This window comes from Ambystoma mexicanum, chromosome 7p (genome assembly GCF_040938575.1).
Source record: "Ambystoma mexicanum isolate Mex_15411 chromosome 7p, UKY_AmexF1_1, whole genome shotgun sequence".
Taxonomy (NCBI): Eukaryota; Metazoa; Chordata; class Amphibia; order Caudata; family Ambystomatidae; genus Ambystoma; species Ambystoma mexicanum.
The window spans coordinates 534,181,137-534,198,282 of record NC_090939.1 but is presented as its reverse complement, the minus strand read 5'-3'; the positions used below and the strand labels follow the sequence as shown (position 1 = coordinate 534,198,282).

General features: G+C 41.2%; 1 protein-coding gene across 3 annotated transcripts in view; it reads left to right on the top strand.

Annotated features, from left to right (window-relative positions):
- The window catches only part of MYO16 (myosin XVI), a 3,167,675-nt gene that overhangs the window by 434,949 nt on the left and 2,715,580 nt on the right, over nt 1-17,146 (top strand). The gene's annotated exons all lie outside the window — the stretch shown is intronic.

The following is a 17,146-nucleotide window of genomic DNA, read 5'->3' as shown; positions in this document are numbered from 1 at the left end:
ACTATGCATTTCAAAGCTTGCTCACCATCGACCGAGATTTTATACTGGGGAATACGTGGCAACTTTACTCCATGTTTCAAAATAATCTTAACAGGCTCAATTTGCAAGACACCGACATCATTATCATCAATTGTCCACAAACACTCCGGAACAGCACTAAATTCCGCCGGCAAAGGTCTGGTCAAGAAGTGAGAGACAGAAAGTTGCTGTGGTGAAATCGTCAAACATACTCCATCAGAAGAACAATAAATTACCGCATTTAATTCTTTCAACAGATTCAACCCCAACAAATTCTCTCTGCAATTCGTAGTCAAAAGGAATGGACAGTGGTCCAAATATGGACCCAAAGTGATCGGTACCGGTGAAGAAACCGGAGAGACTACTGGTGTGCCAGAAAACCCTACAGAAACATTGGTTTGCGCTGACAGTGGAATGTTTGGAACCTGTGAATGGTCAATGGAACACTTCTGTGCCCCTGTATCTATCAAGAATAGATGCTACCAATTTCCCACTATCATCTCAATGTAGGGACCTTTCTGATTAACGGGAATAGGTGTTGGTTCCAAACCCTGCTTCGGGCAATCCTAGCGAAACAGAATGTTGTCGAAAGGAAGTTCTTCAGAGAGGTAAGCAGCAGAAGGATGATCAAAAATGTTTCTATTATCCAAACTTGGTGCCTGATTATCCTGTGAAAAAGGTTGCTGTGAATCCTGTGAAAACTGACTTCTACCAGGACCCCCTACCCCAGGACGGCCTCTGGATCATCTACCCATATTACCAAATGCGTTATTCGACCTCTGCTGGAGGATCGGGCATTGTGCACGCCAATGACCCTCTTGTCTGCAATAAGCTCACGGGTTTATGTTTACAGGACCCAATGGTGCATTTCCCTGTGGAACATACTGCCCTCTAAATTGTGAATTACCCCCTCTAGGGCCTCTAACAATTTGCTGCAATAGAACTTTTGTTTTTAAGTCTCCTTTTCTCTTTTCAACTCTTTCTTTTTCGTTATTGACACGATTCTCATAGCACTGAGCCATATGCAATACTTCTGATTGAGACTTTGCTTGCCAAGCGCTCTCTGAGGACATAATTTGCGACTGGATGTCAGGCAGCAATCCATGCACAATTTTGTCCACGAATAGTCGTTTCCCAGACTCTGTGCTCAAATCTTGTCCACTGAAATCTGAGAATACTTGTTCGAACCGATTGAAGAACTCGGTAGCACCCTCAGACTTTCCTTGGACACAGACAGTAAGCTTGTCCCAAATAATCCTTCTTTCAGGAAGTATAGCTTTTAATTTCATAACTATTCTATCAGGCAATGTCAGTATAACCTGTGGTGGTCTCTCGCCAGCTGGCCTTTCTCTATCGAGTCCAACCATATTATCCCATGTATCTCCTAACCTCGGTACATCGTCTACATTCCTAATCTGTTTCCACAAAACAATAGGCTGGAGTACACGAAACAACAAATCAATATCGCTTAAGGTAAATACTGATGATTGCAAGACAGACTCTATATCTTTTTAGAACCCTGTTGTATTCTTCCTAATATCGGCAATAGATTGTTTAATGGTGTTCACTTCCTGTCTCGAGAACGGGACATGAATGAACTGCGACACATAATGTGCAGGGATGTCTTGAGCAGCTGCACCCATTGCAACATTAGCAGGAATCTCAACTTTTGGGACAAAATTCGGAGGACTCTCTCTCATAGGCAACTGAAGAGTTGGGAACTCCGAACTTTTACTAAGCAACAAAGCTAGATCGAGCGCTAAAGCAGCTGAAGAAGTGTCAAATGAAAAAGCTCTCTTATAAATATTCAATAATTCTGCGGGACAACAAATCTTTCTTTTTATACATTCATCCTCCAAGTATTCTACCATTATCTTTATGACTTTCCTCTGCATTTCTGGGGTACACTGACTATACGTGTCATATACTTGAACGGGAGTTATCGACATGTCTGAAATCCACCTAATCGCATCTTTTGTACAAATTTGTGTTTCCTCATTTATCGATTTACGACAAGGAAAGAATCGTTTCTGTACTAACATAGCATCCAAACTATCACCATCTACATCTTCATTTCAAAACCTTTCCAAATCCCTTCTATACTCAAAAACCCTCTCAACGTGCTCATGTACTTTCTCCGCAGTATCTCTAGAAAATGCTAAAATATTCAGATCCCTTAACCCTTGTGGGAGATCTATATCATTTAACCTGTTCCACATTATACGTAAATTAACTCCCAAACCTTCAATAAAAACGTTTTTCTTAGGAAAATTGTCTAAGTTAGAGAGTGTGGCAAAAACATCAGCTTGTTCACCCCTCTCCATGCAATGTCTAGCCCATGCAGTCAATTCATGCTTTCTCTCTGGAGACACAGTATTACGGGTTACAACCCTCAATCCCGCTCCCCGATCAACTACAAGTGTTGTGGAACCACTTGAAAGAGGGAGAGTAGGCAAATCTTGTATATTAGGCAAAAAGGGTGCTGTTACTGGTGCAGCAGGCAAACCCACCAGACCCGTAACAGCAGGCAAAGGTGGAGGAGCAGGAGGAGGAGCAACGACAAGAGGAGGAACAACAGCCGGAGGAAGAGGAACATTTAGAGGAGCAATAGGAGGAGCAGGAGGAGCTACAGGAGGAGGAATAACAGCAGGAAGAGGAGCATACGGAGGTGGCGCAGTGGCATCAGGCCTTCGTTCATTTAAAAGTTTGTCAATCAGCTCATCAGATACATGAAAGTCTTTAGAAGGATAATTTTCTGGATACCAAGTAAAAAAGCCCTATCCATATTCCTAACTGACTCAGACTGTTTATTTTGGTAATATAACAATACTTTTTTGGCGTTCGTCATATGACGGAGCGCATGTTTTTCTCTACTCTTTAGTTGCTGCATAGCTTCTTTCTTCCAATTCTGTAATACATCAAATGCTGCAGGTCTAGCCTTTTTCTTTAATAATATGGATTCTAAGTATTCAATACGAGGAATTTCAAAACTACCATTGATTGGCCACTGAAGTTCAGAAGCATGTCTAGTTTGTCTGTGCCAAATATCATTAAACACTATACTACCAATGCCGTGCTTACAGCACATAGTACATGCCGGCGACCCCTCCATTGGTGCCAGTCGGCCAAATTCCAAAGATTGTCTGTCACTGCGGAATAACGCCCTGAAGCAGGCTGACAATTTCCCAAGCTTTTCAGAATACTGGTGTTACCTGGTCAATAATTGCACTTGCAAGTGTAATACACCAAAACTAATTATCAGGATACTTAAGAATCGGGTCACGACTCACCTGATCAAATCCTAAAGAGGTCCGATCGGATTTCAAAGAACTATCAAAGGTCCCACGTGGTTGGTGATTTCGGCAAATCTACCCGCCTCGATATATGGACCCTCTGCAAGATCCCGTCTCGGACTGCGTTCTCACCGTTGAGGGATTGGGTCGTGCAGCGCTGCTGAGGTATCGCGTCTCATCCAAGAAAGGGGCCCCCTTTTACACTGTCCGATTCCAGTCCGATAGCCGCGTCAACTTTCAACGAGATGGCATCAATCTTGAGGGGCCCTATTTGGGCGCCATCTGTAAAAGCAAATGGAATTATCGAGGCTGAGTACCCCAACAGGAAATACACCAAACACGGGCTTATAAAGATCCACAGATCTTTATTGTAAAACTGTACAGTTTACAAATAAACAAAGTACCAGATAGCTACCTGGCCCTCAGTACATCACAGCGAATACCAGCCCTTTCGGTGTGAGAAGTGAGTGGTACTGGACGTCTAAACAGTTGTACATTTTGTACATTTTCACTCATAATTTCCAGCCCCTCCACAGGTTAATAATCCATGGTCTAGAGTTTGTGCCGAGTTTGCTACTGGATTGTCCAACAATATGCTCATGGATCATCCTCAGTTTACATATAAACACGTTATAATGGCAACATTGTGTTCTCAGATTTAACAATAAGCCTTAACACATGTCCTGTACAATGCAGTTCAGCTAGTGTCCGCGTTCAGTGTTTGTATAACATTGTAGTCGATGTATGTCCGCGGATCGGGCTTGTTGGCGCAGACAATCCTCTGTCTACAAGTCAGGCATGGGACAAGGTCTCTTTACTTGACCCAAACATTCGGCCAACAGACTGTTTATACATTAACTCACGTACAAGGTTCAGGACGGCTCTGTTACAAGCGGGAAACACTGTGCACCATTTTAGAACACAAAATTACTTTAAAATAGAAATCAAAATGGCAGACAGACCTAAAATGGCGGCAGTTTACTTCGCAGAACGACTGGGCTTAGGCCAATATATACAATAAAGGAGGCACAACATGATATCCCGATTAACACTTTGGTGATGATACATTTCAGTTCCCGTTGTTCCTATGCTTTTGCTGAGCACAAAGTCAGCAATGACTCAATTTTAGTCGAGACTGCATTCATTGATAGAGCCAGAGGCCAAATTAAATTTACTTCTGCAAAGGAAATCACCTGAGACAACAGTGCACATTTTTCTTAACTGGATGATACTGAGTCAGAAGAGTCGGAGGTGGACAGCAGCCTTTGTAAATCAGGGCTTGCTGATAACTGAGTACCAATAATGTTGTCAAAACCTGGAGCCGTAGATGTTTGCTGAAAAGAAACACCCAAAGTGTTCCTTTTTAGCCATGTGCACATTTTTTAAATGGTATTGTCATTGTCAATAGTTAATGATTCAGTAAATGATTTTTCAATTTGGTTGTCATAATAGAAAGGTAAAGAAGGTAACTTGCTTGTCTTGTTTCTTAGAGAAGGCTCTGTGTAAACAAATGGAAAAAAGCTTTACATTTTAGATTGCTTTACTGTTTCAATGTCTTGCTTGTATTTCTTTGAGAGTGGCCTCATTGGTCGTCACTGGGCTGCACGTTCTTTTACCGGCTTATCACACAGAACTACGCAATGTGTATTTCCACTGTTTAAATGATTTAATTTTGAAACAGCAATGAACAGCATAGTGCAACTCGTGCACCACAATGGACATGTGAAAAGTAGTACCAGTACAAATGTAGCTGGAGACACTGCAAGTCGTAACCCAGTGGGAACACAAGTGCTCCCTCTCAAATTGAGCCACGATACGAGGAGAAAGCAAGACCAGAAAGAATGTTTTAAGCGTCCTGTAGTGACGTGAGGAGCAGTACATGGAAGGGAAAAGGGGCTATGAGCCAGGGATTATTGGGTCACACTCCCGATTTCCCTTTGAGCACAGAATTAAAATCAGACCACAAAGAACATTCCCAATCGGCAATAGATGCAAAAAATAAAACGTACTCTCCTACCGCCAAGGGTGCAGATCAATAAAATGAAGTGAAGACCATCTGCACCATGCACCATCCACTGAACACACTGCTCCACACACCACGCCTTTCACCTTTCACACCACACATTTCTTCTTATTTACTGAGATGTTAGCTAATTTGAACATACATGTTGTACTGTTTGTGGCCACTTGAGACACTCTTCGTCTATCGGCAACAGAGTGTATTGGCATACTTATCTCATGCATCTGACCATCAATGGTTGCTTGTATTAATATTGAACTTTAATTAGCTTGGGAGTCTATTGGTTCTTGTCTCGGGAGCTGTTATCTCATCACTGAGTTATGCACATCCACTACTCTCTTCCATGAATCTGACTATTGCGCTTGCTATGAACTACTGTCTGAAAAACTTCAAAGCGTCTAAAATAAATGTGTTTTTATAAATTCAGCATCTTGTCTAAGGCCTTGCTAACTCCTAGGCCTGGTGCGGCCTCTGTGTACGGAAAACAGCTGCACTTCTGTGCTTCTTGCCTCAATGTTGGTGACCTATACTCATGTCTGTTCATGTCACATTCACCACATGCATCTGCCATATGTTGGTTTCCATGCCCATGTGTACTGCATTTTATATGCCTATAATTTAATCTGTTCTATCAGTGTAGTGAGTCCCTCTCTTGGAATTCCGGAATCCTCCTGCCTTCTATGCTTTATACAACAGACTACTTGTGATTTCTACTATCGAACTATAATCCCTACTAGTGTCACATAACCTAAGTAATTATTCATGGGCGATTTTGTACATCAACTATTTAAAGTAGTGTTTCTTGGATCCTTCCTTAGTTTGTCTCATCTCTCACCCTAGACTCAAAGGTCGGTAGGGCTGCCTCAGCTGGTATTGTTTCTCACCTGTACGGTGAGTAGGGGCAAGAATTGGTACTTGCATATTTATCTAAGTAGGGGCAGTAAGTGATCCCTGCATATTTATTTACCCCTTTCACTTGCAGGTGCCATATAAGAACATTACTTAATATTGTGCTTATGTATCAATTATTAATCTCACTTGGCACTTTGTAAGCAGGCCATTCATTTCGAATTAAAACAAATTATTTTCTTTTTGTTTTTCAAATTATTTCATGATTGGGATTCACTCAAGTTTTAACCAGACAGATAACTGACTGGACTCATTCATCATGGACACAACTTAAAAGGTGTTTTTCGAGGCACACTGGTCTCAGTGGAAAATGAGTAAATTGAGGCTGACTGGCTCAGAGACCAGTTGGAACTGCAAGACTGTTGATGGGATAGTAATGTACAGGCTTTGTCAGAACCCAGCTACATAGAGTTCTGGAATAAACCTCAATAATAGACTAACTGTACAAGATTGCATTTACAATGCTTACGTTTATCTGAAGACTGCAATTAGGATATTATGCGAACATTAACACGGGCAAAACATAACATATTATGGACATGCATGTCAAATACAAACCTCTCAATTAAGGCATGGATGTCTGATATCTTGGAAGCCTTTTTAAGTGTCTTAAACAATTGGTAGTTGAGTTTGACAAAACCTAACTGCTTGAATTGTGTTTTAATTTCATGTGTATGCCTTTTATTAAAAGAACCAATTCGAATGCATATACATAAATTAAAAAAATCAACAACAAAAAACACCTGAGTCATGCTTTTACTGAGTGGGAAATTGAACACAGCCAGGGCTTCCTGAATCTCAGTTTGCGCAATTTCATTGGGTAAAGAATGAGCACGCGTCAAAGCAGAGGCACACATACATGTGTTCTTTTTCACTATGTTGAGTGATCCATTTTAAAAAGGAGAATGTATTACTGCATATATTGCATGGCAACATTGTGCAGAGCAGGCCATGCTCAGCATGATTCTTGGGAAAGACCCAGCCGCAGCGTGCAATAATAAGCACACGCATCGCTTTTTTTTATCCACAGCAAATTATGTTTTTTATCCACAGCAAATTGTGTTTCTAGGAATTGTGCAGAGTAGGCATTTGGACAAATAAAGTTATGGAAATTAAGGTTAAAACGTGCCTCTCTATTTATAAACACACACGCTCATTTCACACGTGTGCTGTTGCGCATGCGATCTGAGATTGTATAGGTCTAAGGGCCGTACAATAAGAGACCTATTATGCACTCCACGTGAACTATGCGTGTCCCTGAATGCCAGGCTCAAGCTGCCAGTGTTTTGTCGAACTATTCTTGGCGTGTAAGGGGGATTTATGGGTCCCTTGGAGAACCAGGTCCCAGCCTCATTGTTCATGCGTTGGCTAACGCATAATCATCCGGGTGACCATGAGGGATCCCATCCTAGCCGTGCAGGTTTCAGCAATCCACGGTGGCACGGTTTTCTGCACTCATTCGCCATGCATGTGGCTAAAAAAGGGGGAAAAATACACCCCTGCAGCTCATCACCTAACAAAATGTCAGGGCAGCCTGAGGAAATTGCTTGCGCGACTCATATCCTCTTCAGGGAGCGAGGCTGCGAAACGTATAATTCATAGCTCTCGTCTCAATTTGCATGCAGCTCTGCACTTCCGTAATGTATTTGGCACCCAGAGGCTCCTCGACCCCATTATAAGTCACGGAGAAGCAAATTTATGTTTATGTATTGGTAAATGGGCAGCACAGGCCGGGCACTCCGATGAGTTAATGTGTATTAATGCGTGGTTACAAGTCCCCGAAGTCGCATATTGCAGGCGTGCATTTATACTTCAAGATGCTTTCAGAAGAGAGAAAAAACAGCCACAAACTGCATTATTTTTTCAGTTTCATGTTTAGCTTCAAACAGCCTTTCCCTAGATCAGTGACATCCATCAATAACAACCATCCAGGGCCTTATTTGTTCACCAGGCCGTTCACGAAGTATAGCAACTCAGAAGAGCTGTCTGTGGAAAAAGAAAGAACACAGTATATCAGCGTTGCCCTTTTAATTATATTGCTCCCGTCATAATGCACATCTTTTCATCGAGTCGATAAACCCAGGATTGTAGACACGAACCAGCAGGGATAGTGTGTCTGCCTTTTATTATCCAGTTGCCCTTTTGGGGGTCTGTTTCACTGCAAGGCATCACCGTGATTATAGGGATACTGGTAAAACATGCATTATTTAGAGACTTCCTATTTGTAAAAACCAAGTAATTATGAGTTGGTATTTCATGTGATTCTAGTTAGTTGTCTTGGGGTACATAGAAAGTGTTGTGTGGGGTACATAATTTATATTTACCACACGCTGTCTTCTCTATGCAGTACATAACTCATGCGATATTAGCTCATCTTTAGGTGGTATTTCCAAAACAAATAATATGTAAAATGTCTGTTCATCATCACTATACTCATAATGAGGGCCTTAGACTGTTCAATTAACAGAAGGTGTTTGCTTTGTATGGATGAAAAACTGCATTGTTTTATGTTTAAAGACACGTTGTCAGCGATCTAGATAAGATTAAACCTTTTTGGACTAAGGGCATTTCTTTTCCCATGTCTTTCTTATGCCTTCTTGAAGAGAAGGCCTATGACCACATCATAGGTGTTAGTTGTACACAAGAAGGCTTGGCTGACTCACCAGTGGTTAGGAGGTTTTTGGGTTATTCAGGATGCACAGGGAATACAGTTCAAACGGACTACCGGAGAAGCAGTGATCCAACTCACCAACTCACCAGCCCACATCCACCAACTGTCTCTCCATGGAACACCTCCTCCGTAGGCAGGCCTCCCTAGACACTGGTTCTGCTTGCAGGCGTCCAACATTGACAGAGTTGGTCGTTTCTGACAAACTATATATAGTGAGAATGTACTGCTGAAAAACATACAACAGTACAAAAGGAGAGAAAACATTGTTATGTAACTCCCCACTGATTATACCAGGACCACCAATCCTCTGTGACCCAGCATCAGTGAGGCTGTTGCCAATACTTTGTGAACCTCAAAGTAAAGATTCTCCTTTTTTTTAAACAATTCTGGTCTTTTCATTTAAACCAATCCCCGTTAACCTCTTCTTCCTGGAGCCAATTAATGAACTCAAAGTGATATTTCATGTTAGACTTTGTTTGGCACACTCTCTTTTAGTTTTTGAACAGCCCGATCGACATATCAGATCTTAAGCAACTTGCAGGGCACACACTTGTGTTGGGAGTTCTCATGTGAAGTGCCTCAAATGGAATAAGCCCAGTTGTGGATTCGATGCAGGTCAGTACACTACCACACTTACCAACGTTCCAACACAGCATAAATTAGCTTTTAATGAAACCATTCCTTTTCCAAATATTCCACCTTACTGTCCAGCCGGGCCTTCAAAGGTCCTTACACACCATGCCCTTTTTTCATCAAAACAGGATGGCCGCCATGAAACATTTCCAATATCCATTTCCTCACCCATTCGGGATGTACTGTGCTGTAGCACCCTGGAGCGTCTTTTATGCAAAATGGATAATGGTCACAACCCAATAAACGGACAGACTCAAGGAATATGGCAAAGTACTACTTAATTTTCAGTTTAATAAAGCATGGAGACCTGAAAAACATTGGACTGATGCATGCACACTCACGACAAATTTTGATTGCATGGAGTTCCTAAATCTTAATATACGTCACCTATAACGTCATTCTACGTTGGCAAATATTAAGAGAGCATATAAGTGCTAGTGCTTCATTGTCTACCCCTTGTCTGTAGGGAACGCCTTGCACTATGTCTAAATGCATAGAGTTCTGACTATAGTGGACAAAAACATCAGGGGATTGGCTCTTGCAACATCGTGTGTTAGGTTGTCCCCCAACCTCAAGGATTGGTCGGCTTACTATCCGAACCTTGGACTTTCGGCTCCTTAGCAGCACGTACATGAAACAAAACCTAGGTGCTTGGATCCCATCGGTCTACTCCCCATTTTCCCAATTAGTCCATCATCTCTCATCGGTAGGCCACAAGCCAAAGACTCTTGTTTGTAGTTTGAGCTTGCTGTTGCCCACTATACTGGAACATTCAAGGAGGTGTGAGCACACCACCATCTTAACTTGAGGCTCTACTGAATAGTCTTTGTTTTCGACTTTTGTGTCCTGTGTGAGTGGGCTGCAAATTTGTCAATTGCAGCCTTCCGTTTACTGCTATTTGATTTAATTATACAGGGTGCCGTTGTTCCTTCTGGAGTCTAGAGACTTGCTCACTCTATTTAACATGAATTTTGTATGCATTTAATTGACTAATAGTTTTGCTCTCACTGATGTTTTTGTTCTCCTTCATCTTTTGCTCTACATTCAAAGCTTATCCATGTACTCCCCTTGTAGTCTATGCTTATCCCTCAAAATAGCATCTTAGTTCTGGGCCAACCTTGACTCATCATGGGCTCTGATCATGGGACTGGCTTATCACATTTCCTGATTCATGCACCCTTGGCCTGCTTCTGAGGTAGCTTAGTTACATTCACGTGAACCATTGTCCATTTTGCTGATATGGCCGTCCTTGCCATTTTATATATTCCTCTATAGCAAGCTTCTATATGTTTTCTTTCTACTTTGCGTTACTGCGTATTTACAGTCATTGGTCAGTAAGTTACTGTATATTCTTTTAGATCCATGATTACTTCAACTTCAAATTCATGTTACTCTTAAGGCCTCAGTAACTTTGTTGCATAGTATTTTCATATAATTTCAACATAGGTGCATATATCTTCTTCATGACATCACGTTGTCTTCGTCGGATTTCACTTTAACATCCATCCACGATATTCCCTGATGCATTCTGACATCTTGGTAGGTGACATACTTCCATGTAACTTCCTTCCATCCACACTTTCATATTCCACTATCACGGTCAAGAGGGGTTAGGGACTAGCAGGATGGCATCTACCTACTCCTCTACATTCCCTGCTCTGGTCGAGTTTTTGACCAAATGTTCTTCTTCCATAATCCTGATCTCTTCTTCATCATTTGTCAGCATTTGTGCTTCATCCTGCTTCTTTTTTGGGATCCAAATCTTTGTAACCCACTCTCAGGTGCCCTGCTATTAGTACTCACAGAAAGGTTAGAAGGCCATTGGATTGTTCTTCTCTAAACCCCAAGACCACATATACAGGGTCTCCTCGATGAGGGCGACCTTTCTCATGAAATGCTCCTCTGCCCTTTTTAATCCGACAGGCAGAGTTGCTGTCCAGGTGAACGATCAAAAAACTGCCAGGTATACATGCCAGTCTTCAAAAATAAGGATATGGTTTTAGTGTCATGCATTAAGCAGAATAGTAAGAATTGAGTATTAAAGACAGCTCTAACGTGTGTAATGCTGGGCACTTATCTGACTCTCACAAAGTCGTTGGGTGGCAATACTCATTGTTCTAACTCGAAGGTCAAAAAGATCAGACAAAAATGTGGAACATAGTCCCAAGACAGGCTCAACTATTATGTATGAATGACACATACCTAAGGTGTGCGGAGTGGGAATCCTGATGAAAAGGGGATTGTAAGAAGGTAGGAGGAGGAGAGAGCAGATGCAATATTAGAAGGGATGTTAGTATGGTTAATGGGACCTGCCCCGGGCAGAACGAGGATCCACTATCGACAGTTAATGTGCACAGCTATTTAAAGGTTGCATAGCATACAGAGTCCTGTGCACAGAGTTGTTCCAGTGATCAAGCAGTCTCTCACTTTCCAATCCCAGAAAAAGGCACAAGAATGTTGATATCAGCAGTGGTAATCCAAAAGTCAATCCATAGAACATAGACAAAGTTTGTTAGCCATGTAGTCAAGAAAAAACGGTACAAGAACGTAATCCAAAAAGGGAGGTCGATGTAGCAGAAGCGAGGTTCGTTAGCCAGGAAGTCAAGACAAAATAGTACCAAAGCGTAATCCAGATAGAGAGGACAAATATATACAAGTATGGGTGGAAGATACAAAACACAGGAGAATGTCAGAGGTTCAAACCTCAAGAAGTTACTTCAATTAGACGCACCGGCGCCCTCCAAATAACGTCCCTTTATTCACTGTGGGTTTGGTACTGGCGTCCCGGCGTACCAGCCTGCGTTGGGTAACCATAGCAGCACATGGCATCTTGTGGTGTAGAAGCATAGTATTCAGCGTACGACTCTCCCACCTCCTTCACGTACTGGTACCATAGATTATTTTTTAAATGAGCTGAATTATCAAGGTATGTATTTATATCTTCACAATCTTCCTCAATATCTCTTTTACATTTAAATAACCTCTTAGTTATGTTAGAAAACAAGCTGTCTGTGCCCCTAGTAGGGACAATAATGGATGTTTCATTAATAACCTCTATATCAGTGTAACCTTTTGCCACATTTCTAATTGCCATAATAATAAGGAGAAAAGTACAAATTATATGGCCAATTCAAAACATCATCAATAGTCCATGAAATCCTATTGACTTTCTGGATGGCAATGAACCTCTAAAATATTGAAATCACTCCATTGTATGTTCACTTTTATTATGCACATTTATTGTCACCTTTTTAATCACTTTTATATCAGATACTGGCATAGAATTGCAATTATCACTCTCTGGACAATACAGTTGTTTTTAGGGCCTCCCAAGAAGGTAATTATACATATTCCTATTCAAATTAAAGCTAGATAAGTCTGTTGTATGTAGGAAAAAAGAACAGATAAGAATGTATACACTAGGGTGATTGTACACTCTTCTGTCTTCTTCAAAGTCTGGACACCTTCTCTTATTTTCCCTTGAAACTTGTCTAAGAAGGAATGTTCCAATGTCACTGCAGGTCCATTTTCTTCTTGTGAAATTTGGAAACCAACTATCTTCAATTGATTCGAAAAGATGTTAAATCTTAATCTCTAGTGCTTGTGTGCACTTCATTCTCCTTGTTCTCGTTCCTAGCTATTTGGCAGTTCTCCATGCGTGAAACTACTTCTTTTGCTTTGTTTGGATGGATCAGCACACACAGAACTACTTCTTTTGCTTCTGTTGGGATGTCTTCGGGAGGGGATGATATTTTACCTTTGTATGGGTTTACATCATGCAGATGCAGCCACGCTCTTCGCCCCTTCAATTTTACTACATTGTGGCTAGATTCCTCAACCTTATCTGACCCTCAAAACAGGGTGTGCTCAAGGTGCGTATGAATTTTGGCACTAGCACCTGGTTGCCTGGATACAGTTTTGGAGGTTTTAGTGGATCTTCAGTTTCATGAGATAAATCATCTTTATTGCTTCTTTTTGACATCTCCCTTCTGTTTTTATCTGTTGAGACATAAAAGAAACAATTGCAATCATTGTTGTTAAATAATCATGCATCTCATCACCTAATGCCCTCACTACACTGCCGGCATCAGTTCTTACCATAGTTGGGGGAGTCAATGGGGTTCTCATACAGCATCCAGTCACCAACTCATGACTAGTCAAATGGTAATGTGAACCAGGCTGATTTCTCATGCCATACATTGCAAGGGGCAGACAATGCAGACCCTTCTTTAGAGTGATTTTAATCTTGGCTAATCTCCCCATAAGAAGTCCATTTAGCCTCTCACAAACACCATTGGCCTGTGGGTGGTAAGCAGAAAAAAAGGTGTGTTTTATACCTAAAAGAAGTGCTATCTGTTCAAAAAGGTAATTTACAAAATGTGGTCCATTTTCAGGCTGCAAGCCTTTGCACAACTCCCACCTGGGAAACACCTTGTGTACTGGGAACTTGGCAATGCACAGGGCACCAAGGTGCATGCATGGATCCTCCTTGATCCATTTAGAAAAGGTACATATTACAACAGGCATGTATGTGTATCCATTGTATATTTGTAGCAAATCTACAAAATCTATATGCAGATGCTTAAATGGACCAATAGGTCTAGGGATTGCTCCTCTCACTATTCTCAAAGTGTGCCCTGCAGTACATTTCTGAAACACTATGCAATTTACAATGAACTGTGCCACATGTTCCAGGAGATTGGGTGAGAACTATTCTTCTGCAATTGTTGCAGCTAGTCTCTCTCGAGTCATGTGCCGAGTAGCGAAGCTGTTCCAGGATTACTCTTAATAATGCTACAGGCATAACTGGCTTTCCAGTATTATCCTGCATCCAAATTGCATCAGGGGAGATAAATAACACCCCCTCTTCCTCCATAAATCCTGTTCTTCTTGTGGTGCTCAACCTTGTATTTCAATTAACTGAACAATAGACAGCATGTTAAAGCCCTCCTTTACAAACATGCATTGTCCTGTCATTTGTTTAACATCACCTTTTTCTAAACTCGATGTGAATGGGTATTAGGCTGCTTTTTTGTTTTCTTCTAGGTCTGCAGCTTTGTTTCTGCTGGAAATTAAATCTGCTAGTTTAGAATGTGCTCAGCATTTTACGATTGCTAGGGTCAATGGGAGACTCAATGCTTCAATAAGCCTATATAATAGGGATACATGCATCTGTGTGGAGGAAGGCCCTCCTTTTTCAAAGTGACTGGCCTGCCTGCACAGTTGATATCAGAGTACACCATCACTTCCCCATCCTCAGAGCTTCGGAGTGCTTTGATGAGCAGCACTAATTCTGCAGCATGTGCTGAATAAAACTCGAAGTCAACCTCATGTTTGTTACAACTTCAAATTCACCTTCTCTATTAAGTTTCAATACTGCTGATCCCATACGCCTCTTGCCATTCATCTGGTCAATTTTTGAAGAACCACAATAAAAACAACCTCTCCCCTCCTAATAGCATTCTCTCTAACTTGGGGGATGCCATTGTAATTCTCCAAATACGTTGTACCATCATGTACATCATCACCCTCTCCTATTGGGTCTGCTATAAATGTTGCTAGATTAACTGTCTTACATCTGACAATTTTAACCACTCGGTTCGAAATAATCACCTCATACCTCTATGCTATATCTGTGGTCAATGTACGTTTGGGCTTCTCTAAAATCGCAAATGATGCATGTTCCAGAAACGTCAGTGTGCACCCCATCGTTATTATTGAAGCTTTTTCAATTGCAAATGCATCAGCAGCTAAAGATTGCTCACAGGATAGTGTCCCTTCATTACTGGATCTAGAATCCCACTATAATATGACAATGGTTTATGTCCATACCCTAATGTCATCTTCTGTGTAAGAACTGCGGTCATGACTTCTCCATTTGAATAGGCGAATAAACAAAACTTTTCATTGTATTCTGGGATTCAGGGCCTGTACTGATTGCTCTTTTTAATTCCTCAAACCCTTCAGTCATCTCATCTGTCCATGCTATTGTGCTCTTGTCTACCTGTGCTTCTTTAATCCCTTTTAAAAGTGGTCAAATATATGTACTGTAATCGAAAATCCAGGCTCTGAAATAATTGTACAAGACTAGAAACTGCTACATTTACCCCACTCCCTTTGGTGCTACAGTTTTCATAATTGCCTCTGCTCTTTCAGGTGTCTCTTTTCTCCCCTCATGAAAGGTCAACTGTCCTATGTATAAGAGTTCTTCCAGACAATATTGTAGTATCTCCTTCTATACCTTATATCTTTTCTCTTAGAGTATGGTCATGCGTTTTACTGAGTCTTCTCTGCACCTTTCCTCTGTCTCACTACACACCAAAATGTCATCCACGTACTGAATTACTGCACTTTCGACTTGTACATTACCCAAGTCCATCATTAAGGACCCTGGTATGTTTCAGATGCGTATTTCTATACAAAAAGGTGGTCAAATCCTGTGAGTCTTCATGAAGGGGAATCGAGAAAAATGCATTTTTTAAATCAACAACTATAAAATACTTAGCTCTGGATAGGATATTACACAATATCATCGCAGGGTTTGGGCCCAAGGGAAACTCAGCCTGGACTATATTGTTTAGGGGGCAAAGGACCTGGATACATTTCCATGACACCACCTTTGATCTTTTGACAGGGTACACAGCTGTGTTATATGATGAATCTGATTGCACTAATATGCCTTTCTTCATTAATGCGGAGATGGTCTCATATATGCCTTCATCCACCTCTCTGGACATAGGATACTGCTTTGCTCATGGTAAAAGAGCTCCTGGTTTTAATTTAATTTTAACTGCACCTATCCCTTTTAATACCCCCACATCATATGGGCTTTTAGTCCATAAAACATCAGGCGTTTTCTCTGAGTCTTCCTGAAAATATGCCAGCTTTCTGTTTACTAACGCCATTCTCTGTGGTATGTCTATATTTTTCACCTTAATCCTATGCATGATACTCACAGAAAATCCCAGCTCAATATCAGAATAGCCATCTCTAAACAGTTCTTTGTCTTTCAAATCTGTCAACCTATATCCTTCATTGAGGGCTAACACTGTTTTCCATCCCCTTCCCTCATCATCTGTTCCATTCAGCATCACCCTTTCTTCTCTGACCACTGCTGCTTCTAATTCTAAGAGAATGATATGCCTTTCCTCATCGTCCATGAGGATTTCTGGTCTGAACAAAAATTCATCATGTATTCCCAAAATGTAACTTTCCAACCTTGGTAACCAGGATAATAAAATAGTCACTTCATACAAAAATACTTCTTGGTCTAAAGATATTCCTCGTAATGCCTTCTGGCCTGTGAAAGCTAATATAAACTCTCCCACAGTCATATAGTGTATCCCTGGGTTAGAGTGCACTATTCCTTTGTTATGTTAAGTTTCATCATTAAGTCACGTCCCAATATATTGACTGGCGTCTGCCTAGAATATATTAATGGCATTCTCATGTCATGTTCTCCTATAAAATTGGTAATTTGTCTGTAAAGGAACTCAATTTTATTTGCCCCAGAGAACCCTTGAGCATTCATGTCATTAGCTGACATTGGGTATTTTCCCTCGCGGACACAGGAAGGAGTGACTCCTGTGTCTACTAGAAATT